This window comes from Zonotrichia albicollis, chromosome 3 (genome assembly GCF_047830755.1).
Source record: "Zonotrichia albicollis isolate bZonAlb1 chromosome 3, bZonAlb1.hap1, whole genome shotgun sequence".
In the NCBI taxonomy this organism is placed as follows: Eukaryota; Metazoa; Chordata; class Aves; order Passeriformes; family Passerellidae; genus Zonotrichia; species Zonotrichia albicollis.
The window spans coordinates 19,404,216-19,418,334 of NC_133821.1; the positions used below are offsets into that span (position 1 = coordinate 19,404,216).

Consider the following 14,119-nt stretch of genomic DNA (forward strand, 5'->3'; position numbering starts at 1 on the left):
TGGGATTCCAATATTGGTACTCAGCTGTCTTTTAGAATCAAAACCAAAGGGGACAGATTTGCTAAACTTGGTTGCTTCTAAAAATCCTTTGGTAGTTGACCTTGGAAACAGCTTAATGGATCCTGTCATAGCAGTATCTGAACTTTTTAGCCTTGGGCTGAGATGGAACTAAATGCTGCTTTTTTTCTCCTGCCACTGAAACCATCAAAATCTAGCTACTCTTTTACTCAAAGTTATGGTTTGAATTTCTTTGCTGAATTGAAATGGCTCCTTTTAACAACAAACAAGATTGAAAAAAAATTCCAATTTAATCTCTCAGCTGACAGCTTTCTGTCATTCTTTGTTGTCAGAAAGGAGGGTAAGAGTAGTTATGATTTCTCCATTTATGTTTCCTGAACAATTCAGTTCTTAACTGCAGACACAAAAAACACGTATCACAGGGTCGGTAGCAGTTTTTAACTTTGTTAAGCTGATGAGTAAATTGTGATAAGTAAAAGGGAATTCCAGCAGAAGGGAAGTGTTTCCTGAGCCACAAAAGAGAAATGGGAGCTGAGCAGTGCTGCACAGCTAAGCTTTGAAAAGGAAGCAAAACTTCTGCTGAGAACAGAGCAGGCAGAGCATGTTCCCTTGCTGCTTCCTTACAATCCCTGTCTATACCACAAATTGTTTGACATAGTTTATATAGAAGATTTAATAAAAACTTGACTGTAAGATATTTTTATTACTTGAGGTACTAAATAATCTGAAAATTCTGTACTCCTGGATCTGTATCAGATCTTTCTGCCATAGCTGGAACCAATGGAGGTAACTAAAGTTTTACGCAAAGAGTGAGATGAATTAGGTGTAAGTGTCTTGATTTTGGAACTTGCTTAATTTGTTTAATGCAGAGCTTTGAGTGTCTTCAGCTTCTAGGCATGACATGTTCATTACTTATTTTCAATGGACCTATTCAGTGAATAAAGAGTGAAGATGAGAATTTTAGTCTGTAGAGTAATGCTCAAGCATAAGTGAACAGAATTCAAACTGCAAAGCAACCTTTCACTTGCTGTTTCAGGACTTAGTCCTTAGGCTTTCTGAGAAAATGCAAGAATAGATTTATTTAGGCAATTTGGTAAATAGCTTCACTCATCTTGAGAGGAGGTGTGAGGTGTAAGTGCTCTTTTTTACTTAGCATTATAATGAAACAGGAGATGAATCAGGTCAAGGTGACCCACTCTCTGTACCAGAGCAGGTTTATCATGCTGTCTTGGAACATGGCTAGAAATAATATTATGCAACTTACTGAGAAAAATATTCCATACAGCACCTTTGGAAACAAAATATAACCTTCACTTTGGAGCAGGATGTCCAGGGTGCTTTGTGATCTCAGACATGTTAAAAAAACCCCTTGGTTTCCCAGTAGAAATTTCAATGTTGGAGATTTGAATTGAAAGTTTCTACCTCTATGCATTTTACAAGAAAATGATTAATAACAAAAATGGCTAATGAACAGTAGTGTCTTCTCCTTTTAAATGATCTGTTTTGTCCTCATGAGAGCCACACTATATAGCCAGTTTGAAGCTCTTGACTAAAGTTTTGTGGTTAAGGCACCAGAGATGGCAGAGATCAGTTTTCTCAGTGGTTATACACGACACCTAGGGTTTCCTTTTCATCCCATAGCTGGAGGTCTGCAGTGATCTCCACTACACTTGTGACACATTTAATATATTGGACATATTTATCCAATAATGAAGATGAAGGACTTGATAAAGTAAAACATTGATCCAGTGTTCAGTGATGTTTGTACAGATAATTAAAATTGTTACTGTTATTATTGGTAGGCAGCATCCAGGAGCTGTTACTGAAGCTACTTTTTGTAACTGATGAAAACTGTTTTGATACCTGTAAGAGTGGCTGGGTATGCTCTTTACTTTTCAAATTCAGCTGGAAGAAACATAACAATGCTCTAAATATTACTTTCATATTGTTGTTAGTGTAAATACACTGAAGTTCATATACACACAGAACGGAAAATTGTTCCTGATTCCTTCCAAACACATGGCAAATACAGAAAAAAATATATTTGTCATCTTGGTTGACATGAATTTTTATTTTTCATTATATGAAAGTAGGGTTTTTTGAAGAATATGCCTGCTGCAAATGCAGGAGTCCATGAGTGAACTGAAGGATGACTCAGATATAATTTTTTGACAGTTAAGGTTACAGAAAAGTCAATCACTAGCATCTTGTGATGATGTGAGGCTATAAAGGGCACTGTGCTTCTTTTCTCTATTCCGTTCTGATTATCTTCCTCACATCAGGCTTTGGAGTGTGTGGCACCCTTGTGTTCAGGAGCAATATTGTGGTTATTACAGGCTGCTTCTGGGTTTGTTAGCTGGGTCAGACAAACTAATCCTTCATGAAGATGGGAAAATGTCCCTTTTGGATCCCATGTTTAGATTGCTGATAAAATGGTTCCTCTAAATCATGAGTTGACTGTAGTTGTCAAACATTTCCTAACTGCTTCATGTCAGCTGTCATCAAAAACCCTGGTTTTCATTTTCCTGTTTAGTGTAGTCTTTTTCTTTCCTGAGCCAACTCTCAAAAAGTATTCAATTACACTGATTAGTGTAAGGTTTATAAAATGCTCAAAGAATTACAATTAAAATTTTAGGAGCCTTAATTTTAGCACTATGTTTACCTAAACCCCACAAATACCTAAATATAGGAGGCTACTGTGCTTGCATTGCACTTCATTTGCTACAGAGGGGATTAGTCAAAAAAGCAGATGTAGAATATATTTGTCTGACAGCTGAGATGATGCAAAAACTGTCACTTTCTCCACCATCCTTCTGTTCTAAAGATTTTGATTTTGTTCTTAGAAAAACTTTTGGATTTGTTTTTCTTGACTACTTGACTTGACTGTTTTCTGTGAATTAAAATTACTTGTGCTGAAGAGGTAGGAGGTGTACAGGATTACAAAGTACAGTTTCAAAGAAGAGTTTTTCAGTAGAATTTTGTGTATACAGTGGCTCAGGAATGTAAGACAATTGAGAAAGCCAAGTGAAACTTCAACAGAAACTTCACCAAAAAACACAAATTCAAAATAACCTGGTATAGATTTTGTCGGCTTTTTTCCCTATAGAAATGAGATTAAAACAAAACCATTTCTCCTCCTTTCCCCCAATGCTCTGGTTGTTCTAGCCATAAGTTCTCTTTGATTTCAATCTTAGTTTACTCATTCTCCGGGTCTGCTTTCAGAAAACATCTCTTAGATTTCTCCTTCTAGGGAGTTCTTTTAGTGTGTGTTTTTCAGAAGTGCTGCTTTTCTTCTTTCTGTTTTAAAAATTTTTTATTTTTAACTGCTTCTAAGAATAAAATTGATTGAACATTCAAATCCCAATATGTCATTCAAATTGTTAGTTATACTTTTAAAGTTCTGTTGGTTCTTGGCACAACTCAAATGCTCCTTTAGGTACTTTAAACTGACAAGCCCTGACCTTTCTTTCCCTGCATTCAAATAGCATCAAATGAATGTTACTGTAATAAAAATAATATATGAATTGTATATATATATTATTTCATTGCAAGTACATAAAAAAAATCCAAGGAACCATGTTCTCCTGAATTGAGATGCTGGAAAAACTGGTCTGCATTTAGTTTATTAATATTTTGTGGATGATGTTGACTAATTTCAGTAGCCATAAATCATGTGAAAGGAAATGGCAGTCCAGGAATAAGACTTGTGCTAAGACAATTTCCCCCAAACTGAATCTATTTAGTGTTAGGTTTGAACTTCTGCTTGCCTCCTTATTATTGCTCAGAATGTGGTGTTCCACTAGAATCAATGTAAAAGCTGTTTTTCTGCTCAGTGCTAAATAAAACTAAACAAGTCTCCAGTCCTACAAACCCGCATGCATTTAGCATTACTCCTAAAGTTCACAGAAATTGTACAGGACATTCTCTGTGGTACCCAGAACTGGTTGTCTCAAGCAGGTTGTGTTAGTCTTTATCTCCCATATGTCCACGTTTGACTCCAAATATTTTTCCATGCAGAAGATATATGTGGATAGCATTTGAAGAACTTCTGCTCACATCTGAGGATGCACTATGTATATGTTATTCAAACTGGTCCTGAAGTACTCGAGGTGTGACTCTGATGTGCTTGGTCAGCTGTACAGTAAATCAGTGCTCAGTTGCTTTGATTTCACTGTATCTTTGTGTCAGTTCAGTGGGCTCAGTGCTTCAAAGTCCAAGGACAAAGCAAGGTGTAGTTCTACCAAAACTACCAAATGTTTTGGTTATAAACCAAATCTTCCAAGCTGTGTTGCTTGTGACAAAGCTGTAGCTGTACCACTACAAAGACAATGGTCTCAGCAGTGGTGTTGCCACCATTTTGAGAGCTACCAAAGGTTCCTTCATCTCCTTTCCTTGTGGAGTAACTGTAAATTCACTTTAAATTCAGAGTGCTGGGGTAGGACTGAAGTGGAGAATGTGGGATTAAACACTACCAGACTTGCAGTGAAGAGGAGAGAGATACAGTAAGTAGCAGGCAGTTGATGAGCCAGTTTGAGCACATAGAAGAAAGTGTGAGAATTAAAATTTGTGAGGCTGCAATGAGATTGTAAGAGATGTATTGTTGTAGTTCAGATTGGAGGGGTAAGATTTGCCCTGATGGATGGAAGCAGCCAGATGGGTGGGTTATTTATTTTTGAAGACTTTGGTCTGGGAAACTGAAGGATCTTCCCAGGAAAATCATTGTGCCTTCATTTTCTCTGGCAACAATACCACAGGAAAGTGAGACCTGAAAAAACTGTATTTGAGACTCTGAATTCTGTGTTTTGAGTTCAATCTTCTTTCTCATTTTCCGTAACTAATATGCAACATTTTTGTTTGTGTGGTGGTTAATACACTTTTAAATATAATGTTTATTTATTTAAATCTCTTCAAAGGTAATAGTAGTTTTAAACCAGTATTGCAAAGAATTTTCTTTAATCCTGCATTGTCTAATAGTATTGTCACTTCCATATGCAAAAGATATTTTTTTTTCTTTCCCAAAACCTTTTGCCTTAGTTGACTTTGATCTGTCGCCACCTGGATAACTTATAAATTATTAAGATGTATCTTGCTCTGGTTACCTCTATAAGCAAGAACACTATAGCATGAGTGTCTTCTGGGGACTTTTCAATATGTGCAACAACAGGACAGTTTTCTGATCGCATCTTCTCTGAAATAAGATCATTTTGGCTGTCCTAGATCTGTTCTGTGGGGGTTATTAATTTGTTTGGGATTTTCCTTTGTTTTATTAAATGGATTGCTATATCTGACTTGCAGAAAAGCATTTTTCCAAGACATTTTAGGACTGAAAGTATCCATATCCTATGATGAGGAATGTAGCATTTTTAAACACTGTTTCTGCTGGATTTCGTTGACTTGGTCAAGATCATACTGCTTATACCTAACTGTTGGAAACAAACTGTATTAACAAAGCCCAAAGAGATGCAATTTAAGCATTTACTTCCTTATGCTAGCTGCACTAGGGAGAGTGATGCAGAAACCTATTCAAAAAAGAAATAGCTGGTTCTCTGAGACACTCAGCATTGGTTCTCAGGGAAGTATATGTTTTCCTGTGCTCCATGATGACAATTTCTGAAAGTCAAGTAAAATGGAAGTCTGAGGTGTTGGGCTTTGTTTATCCAGCAATGTAAGAAAGCCTCATGGTACAAAGCTTTGCTGTGGCATTGGCAGAAGAGCAAAACCTGCAGTGAGTCCTTTGTCTGAGGTGGGAAATAAGGCCGGAGTGGTGCCAGTTCTGCAGGTTAGAGTGGGTGCACCACTGCCAGAGTCACTTTGCTAGCCTAGGAAAGGCGTATTGGACAGATCAAAAACTCCTCAGTGCAAAGATTATCTTTTATTTTTTTTACAGAACCTCCCTCTGACTTTGACCTTCTGGTAATGCCATGATGATGGTGGCAAAATAAGTGTTCTTGGAGATTAAATATTTTATTTCTGCATGCAGAGCTGGGCCTAGTCTAAAAATAAGTGTTCCATTAAAGCTTTGCATAATGCTTAATAGAGAAATTTAAACTTACAAACTCCCTTATGCCTTAGAGATTTATCTAAAGTTCTCTGTTTTCCACACTTGTGGACAGGGATGCAGAAGCTCAACATATGAGTCATTGTGAGGATTAAGGTAAAGATAAAAAATTAGAATTTTCAGGCCTGTCCCAAGTCTCATAAAGCTGCATGTGCATTTTCAAGTACAGAATTTCATTTTGTTCTAAACACTATTTCCCCAGAAACTCTGAGTTGTAACTGAGCAAGAAGGAGGGAAGAATGTTTAGAGGACCCATCCTTTTGCAAGAGGACAAACAATATATTTTGTAGTGATGGTTTGAGGTGTCCAAATTGTCTCCATTTTAATATCTTTATTAAAATTGAATGAAATATGATTTAAGTTCAAGGAATGACAAAAGGAAGGAAAAAAGTGAAGAGAAATTGAAATCTCCACTGAAAGTCAGGTGAATTTAAATAGATTACTTTAGTGTTATAATACATGTCTGTTCCTCACCCTATTGTATGTTGTAAATAGTCTGTGATGATCTAAGGGTTTGAGACCATCTAGAGCTGCTTTAAAACAGCTTTCACTTAATCTTCAATGCTTTTTAAACAATTAGTGTCATCAAGTGAATGCTGGAAAAATCTGTCAAAAATATTAGAATGGTTTACTGTAAATGTAACTAGACAACTAAGTTGCCCAGCTAACTAACCCTAACAAAAGGTTGTGAGTAAAATCTTTGCCTAATTTTAGGCATGTGTAGGTTTGGTGATGAGTTTGGCATGTGCTGTTCCATGACTGCTTGTGCAGTTATACGTGATACCAGCATTTCAACATTTATTGAAATGTATGTGGGCAGGTTTATTAAAGATATAAATCTAAAGTCTGGAGTCATGGTTATCCATTTTTTATGGAAGGATAAGGGCCTACTGTCTTAGAAGTTAATTATGATTTTCATTATTTGTATTAGGTTACAACTAAAGTTTTGCATTGCTTGTGTTTGGCTCTGTGAGAAGTTAAGTCCTGACAAAATGAAGCTCTGAAAGGAGAGGGCACATGGAGGACAACCTGTGTCATGGGTATACTAACTGGGACTAAACTTTTTATTTGGGACTATAACAGGAACAGTGACTGTTCTGCCAGCAAATGTTCACAATGGGCTTTGTTTCTCCAAATTGCTTTAACTGGCATGTCACTCCTGTGTTTAGCTGTACTGTGTAAGTGTGCATTGAAAAAAATCTATTGTAGATCCCTCCAGAGTGGCTCTTTGTGCAAATTAGTGGATTTTTGTTTGCTGGAAGAGACCATCTTTGGAAAGCATAAGTGCCTAATGAATAGAAAATGAGTTTTTTCCAAAGCAGTGGAAAATTCTGACATGAGCAGGACATTTTAAAAAGCTCTGTTTCTAACATGCTAGAATGTTAGTAATGTTAAAGTGGTGAAACAACTAAAAAATGTAGATCTCAATACCTCAAAATGGTGATTTTTCCCCATTCTTGTTGGCTGTTCATTCATGCTGTAGGTTCTATGTAACTATTTTACCTGAGGAAAATTGTTATGTTGTAAAAATATTTAAAGTTCAGTGAAGATGCATATTTTCAAATAGGATAAACATCATTTGCTTCAATTTTCCATGTTTCTCAAACTTCTTTCTTTTAAATAGCTAGTTGCTGGTTTTTTTGGGGGGAGTTTCGAGGGGGGTTTTGTGGGGTTTTTCTGTCCCTTTTTATGGTTGCTCTCTGCCTTCTGCTCGGTAACTGTGCTTCTTAGGAATACTCATGCTTGAATTCTAATGCAAAGTTGATACTGCCAGCTCTCTACAGCTGTTCTAATTCTGACATTCTCTATCTGCCTAAAAAACAAATAATCACAATTTCTGCTGCGTTTGTACTGCCTTGTTGGGTATACTGCTTCTTTTTGTTTCACATTAATTTTTAATCATGCTTCTCTTCTCTACACAATCTTCAGCTTGCTGATTTGGCTTCTCACTTTTTCTGTTACCGTTCTGCTCTGAGATATTTATTTTGGGTATGAAAAATACATGTTCTCAGGAAAGATGTGATGCTTAATGGTAGTATTTAGTATCTGTTGCAGTCTCACTCCTGGTAAATGTCTGGCAAACTTTTTCCTAGACATCAGTGTGTTCTGAGTCCTCTCCTGTGTGACTTGGGAGACAACATTGAAGGGGCAGCAGATTAATAAATCTCATGTTGCCAAGACTAGCAAAGAAGCTGATGTGTTAATATGTAAGGAACCATTTCAGTGTTCAAGGAAAAAAAACAAAACAACACAGATAAAATGCTAAGTTTTGCTAACATTATGGTTGTCTTTGTAAAGATGTTTGTCAACTACTGACTTAGTTATTGAAGGTCAGGGGGATTCTGTTCTCATCAACACAGACATAATTTTGAGAGACGAGTCACTGACAGAATTTAAAGAAAAGAGCTATAGTTTTTACTGAGAAAATAGACTAAATTCTATGTATTTTGGAGTTGGAAGATGTGTGTACTTCATCTGGAGAGGCTATATGAATTAATGTGGAAGTAGGGAGGATATATTTCTCAATGCATCCATCTTTCTCTTTTGAAAAGGTCATGTCTTGACATTATGCCTCTTCTGCCATTTATATGCATAGAATGATAACACACTTTGAAATGCTACTTTGCTAGAGAACATTCTGTACTTTGAGTTATCACATGGCAATTTATAGTGTATTTTTTTTTGTTCATAAACATGTTTTCAGGCAAGTGACAACGGTGGGGGAATGTTTTTTAATATAAGTTTTCTTGATTCTCTAAGTATTGTCTGAAAAAAGGACAACTCCAGAAAAGTGTACGGAGAAATTAAGAGTGCAAGTATGGAAAAATTTCTTTTTACAGCTTCTATGAGCAGTTCTGTGATCTGTGAAAGGCCCCTGTCAATCTTTTTTTATCAAAGTAGCTGTGTATCTTTGATCTCTGCTTCATAATAGTCTTTTAAGTATAGATGAATGCAAGTCACTGCTGAATACAACAGTGAACCAATTGGGCATTGTTTGGAGGCTCAGAAAGATGGGAGAAGATGGTTCTGATTTTTATGTTTTTGTGCAGTATTGCACCATGCTGACAAGAATCAGTTGGATGCCCAGATTTAAAGTCTTTTCCATCACCTGGAGCAATAAATAGAACATGGATGCATGTTGGTTTATATTAAATATAGATTATTTTTTAAAAAGCTGCCTACTAAAACTTTAATGAATTTGAATCAACTTTGGTTTAATATTTAAAACACATCTCTTGAAAATATAATGTAGGGAGGAGCAATTGATACTGATGAAGAAAAGAAACAAGTCTTGTAAGGTGAAATATTGCACCTTGACAGCTCAGAACCTTTACTGTCCACAAGCATGTGAGGGTTTGCTAAATTGAGATTTAACACTTAGCTCCAGGAGTACGTGGTACTCGAGATTTATGTCAACCTCAGTGACCCAACCAGCCAGGCTGTCTTCAATCCTTCTCCATTCCCAGCACTATGAAAATGACTGCTGACTCTTGAATTCACTGGTGGTATTTACAGCTCTGGCCTGAACTGCTACTGTGTTCTGTAAATGTTCTGCTTGTGGACAAAGAGCTGTCTGCAAGCATCTTAATTTGTGCTGCCAGCTTCATGGTTTAGGTTTTCTAAATTAAGTGGTATGGCTTGGCCTTCAAAGCTTTTACTAATGATTACAGTTAATTTATCTCACTTTCCCTCCAAATGCTTCAGTAATTTAACTTTTCCTAAAAGGATATTTCTTTTTATCAATAATGTCCCTTTATTTTATATCCTCTACTAACTTTGTCCAGTCCTGTAATTGTACTTTAACAGACCTTTGCAACCATTAGAACATTGAATGTGTCAAAAGTGAAAGGGTTCATGTTCTAATGATCTTGGGAGCTACAAGGTCTGGCCTGACAGCTATTTGTCCAGGGTATTTGGGACATGACACAAATTAATAAATAAATAGCAGATTTCTGTATATAATGCAATGACTGCTTTTAGAAATCATTATTTATAAACAAGCAAACAAGCAATGTGTATTTCAGGTGGAAACTGAGAGAGGTCCTGAAGAAAGACTTTGAATACAAACCACAAAAATATTTTCTGGGGGGAGTGAAGCATGTATTTTTGCATGCCAAATTTCTGTTGTAATTGATGTTTATCACGTTTTAATTTTTCTTGATTTCTGTTTCATTTCAGTGAAATACAGAGATGCTAATTCAGAAGAACCATTTGGCTTCTGTTTAAGACACTGGAATTCTGCTGTTGTAGATTTCCCCTAGGCTTTGCTAGCTTTTAGTCAAACTTGATCAAGGAGTTCAGTATCCAGACAAAACTGCAAGCCTTTGAGAGAGGCAAAGGGATTTTTTGAGGTTGTTTGTTTGAGTTTTGTTTTTTTACGGATTTTTTTTGTTGTTTGGTTTGGGGTTTTTTTAAGTAGCAAAATGTTTAAGTAAATTATTTAATCCGGTCAAAGTTGTACCCCATAGATTTCACTCCTTCACTCACTATCATCAGCTTTTCCATCAAAACACCTGAGAGGTCTGGCCTGGAATTCTGGTGCTCAGCACAAAGCCAAGGCCGTGCTGGGTGTGAAGCACTCACTGCATCTCTTGGGCTCCTTTGCTGACAGTGACAAACCACTTTTTGGTCTGCTGCCTTGTCCTCATGTTCGTAAGTCAGCAGTTGTTATGGTGGTTGCTTTGCTTCTGATTTTTGCTGACTTCAGGCTCTGTAGCTCTCAAACAAGGAGCAGCAATCTCTGCCTCTTTTCTGTTGGGAAGGTGTGTGTGCCATATGTTTTTCCATGTTCCACTAGCAGGAAAATGAGCTGGTGTGATGGACTGCAAGTGTGCTGCCTGTTGTCAGATTGGGGTGTCTGTGTCCTGTCAGAGCACTTGCCTCGGCAGAAACAGCTTTTTCTCACTTTTGCATCTGGGGATGATGTTCTGGGTGTGGTTTCCCCGGAAAAGTGTTCTTTGTTTACCAGAAACACAATTCTTTTTACCCTGAGAGTTCTGCTGCTGCTTTCTCACATATGTATTTGTTATTCCTTCATAAATCTTATTCAAAATTTATGTTATTCAAAATCTAGTAAATATATCTATATAATATGTGAAATCCAAACTTTCTGTCCTGAAATCTGCAAGTCAGCAGTTTCTGTTCATGAAGGTGGCATCTGGAGGTTTCATGGAGATGCTGGAAATTTACTTAGATTCTATAAAGTTGTGTTTGGCTTATTTTTCTGCCCTGCTCCTGAGTGCTTACACAGGTTTTGTTGCTTAGATCCTAGTTCTGACACATTTATGTGTCAGCTTATGTTGTTTGTGCATGCATTTGCCTGAAATTAAGAAACTCAGCAAACGTTCACCCTCCTGCTCTGGAAGGTCTGAATCAATGGGCTCTGCAGGAGGAGCTGGCTGATGACAGAGCAGTGACAGTCACTTCTTGCAAAGCATGGCCAGGAGCTGGAATGGTGTGTTCAGAATGTGGGAGGAAGGGTTTGGTTCTTTGGGAAAATAAAATTTCTGTTCTAACTTCTTGGGTGAGTACAGTCAGCAGCAGCTTACAGGGAATTCTCTGCCTCGCTGGAGTTGTGCTGCTGTGTGAAATTGATTTGTTCTGATGATAGAACAGTGCTCTGATATTTAGGGAATGCTGTGCTGATAGAACAGTGCTCTGATATTTAGGGAATGCTGTGCTGATATAACAGTGCTAGAAAAACATTACTAATGGCCAAGACCATGAAGACAGAGGTTCTGGACTGCTCCTGTCTTTTGCCTGGTGATGTTCATGTAAGTATTGAGCTTTAATGCTCACACCCTGTGTTCCCCTCCTGACTAGCTGTAAGTATTTTTGCATACAGAGACCATTTATCAAAGCAATTCCACATCATACAATGCAATATTAGTATTCACTACAAATAATAACCAGTGTTGAAATAAAATTATCTTCCCATGCCTAGTTGACATAAATATATAAATATACTTCTGCCCACAATACCTAGCTTTGATTGAAAATCCTTTTGCAATTTCTCTAGTATGAGTGAAGAAAAAGTATTTACTGTCATTCTTGTGGCCCACATCTTTTTATTAAGCGCAACACAGATGTCAGGTATTTATTTCTGTGCAATATAATTTCTATTCATGTCAGCATTTAGATGATAGTTCTGCCTTGCGCTCCTCCTGTTGCAGAGCTTTGGACATTTCAACAGCTGATATAATATAGTCAGAATGGTTATCTAGGCTGGTAGGATCTAATAAAGTTCTCTCTGAAATTAAAAGTATCTTTAAGATTTGCACATTGACTCTAATTGAGTCAATATAGAAATCAAGTGATTAAAATGTTGACTAATTTAAGTAAGCATGAAAATTGAGCTTTGCCTGCCTTCTACCATCAGGCTAAATAAGGTTAGATAGAAAGATTCTTTTCTTTTTTCCTTGGGGGTTTGTTTCTGAAATCACTAAGAAGCTAGGTTTTAAACATATTTTTGAAACAAAATCACAATTTCCTTTATACAAATTAAACAACTCTGTATATGTATTTTTAATGCTAATTTCTTTTCCCTAGACAACACTAAGCTAAACTTGAAAATAGTTTCAGCTGGCCTGAGATTACTTTAGATGAGTGCATAAACACCTTTGGTCATGTTAAATAAATGCTTTAACTTCTTTTTTTCTTGAGTTACTTTTGTTTGTGCTGCTGTGAACTAGAACAAGAATATTAATACTGCATGTCCCCACTTGCCCCTGGTTATTTATTAATTTTTACTATGGAAGGGTAAGTGTGCCAAGCAGAATGACTGTATTTCTGCCAAGTAAATGGCCCAACAAAGAATTACAAAGCCTGGAGTAAATGGGGCCTCAAATTAAATGCAGGCAAAGTGATGTGGGCTCAGTAAATCACAATAGTGGGACAGGGTAAGAAATATTCCTCATCTCAGAATTATATAGACAGGACTAGCGAGTATTGTGAAGTCAACAGCAGACAGGAAACTCACATTTCTGTGGGAACATTTCTGAATGATAAGTGAATGTGGAAGCTAAGATACCAACATTTTATATATATAATATTTTTACATATCTTTATGTATCTTGAAACTGTGGGATCTCTCTTTGCTTCAAGCTCCAATTTTGTAATGGTCCCTGATAGTGGGTTTTTCAACTCTCCTTTATTCACTGTAGGGAATTCAGGTTCATTTGAAGAATGAAACAATTGCAGTTTGTTTCGAGTCCTCCTAAGAAAAAGAATTCAAACACTTTAACTTACAACCCGCCAAAAAGCCTCTAGGACAAAATAAACTTCTCAAGCTGGTTTGGTCTGTTCCTTTCTGACCACTGTTTCTGGAGCCAAGGAGGGAGGATCAGCTGCAACATTTGTAAATTATCACCATTCCAACATTTTTATTTTCTGGAGTCTGAAGTGTAGGAATCTTGAATGTCAGTCACATCAGGATTGTGCCAATTGAAATTGGTCTGATGTCTTTTCTGTTTTGTGGTGTTTTATTTAATGTGAGCAAGAGCTTCAGCCTTTTGACTGGTATTGATAGAGAGCAGGGTCATTTTTCTGAAAGAACAATGTATTTTTAACAGCTTTAGCCTTGTCTGTTGAAAGGTGTTAAAGGGTGAAAGAATGCTATGGGAGAAAAACGAAGTACATTTGTGGATGATAGGTTCCTTATATTGAAATAATGACACTGAATTTCTGTTTCAGTCTTGATCAGAGAGGTTTTGAACTAATTTTTCTTTTTCTCTTAAACTCATTTTCTCTGTCTCACCCTATAAAATAAATACTGAGGAAAGTTTTCAGAGAGTAAAGAAGAATTTTTCTTTTTGCCTGTTTTTGGTAGACTTTTTTTCAGCTGTAAGAGGTTTCTTTCAGGCTTCTACTTTTAAATTTTGAATACTCAAATAGATACAAAGGAAATCTGAGGGTTTGTTAAACTTCCCACGATCAAAGCAACTTCTTTTTTTTCCAAATATTAAATTATAATTCATTCCTGCAAATGACACAAGAACAATGACAGAATGCTAGCAGATTCCCATAGAGTTCATGTCAGCATTT

General features: G+C 36.7%; 1 protein-coding gene across 31 annotated transcripts in view; it reads left to right on the plus strand.

Annotated features, from left to right (window-relative positions):
- NRXN1 (neurexin 1) overlaps positions 1–14,119 on the plus strand; it is a 693,385-nt gene that overhangs the window by 234,752 nt on the left and 444,514 nt on the right. The gene's annotated exons all lie outside the window — the stretch shown is intronic.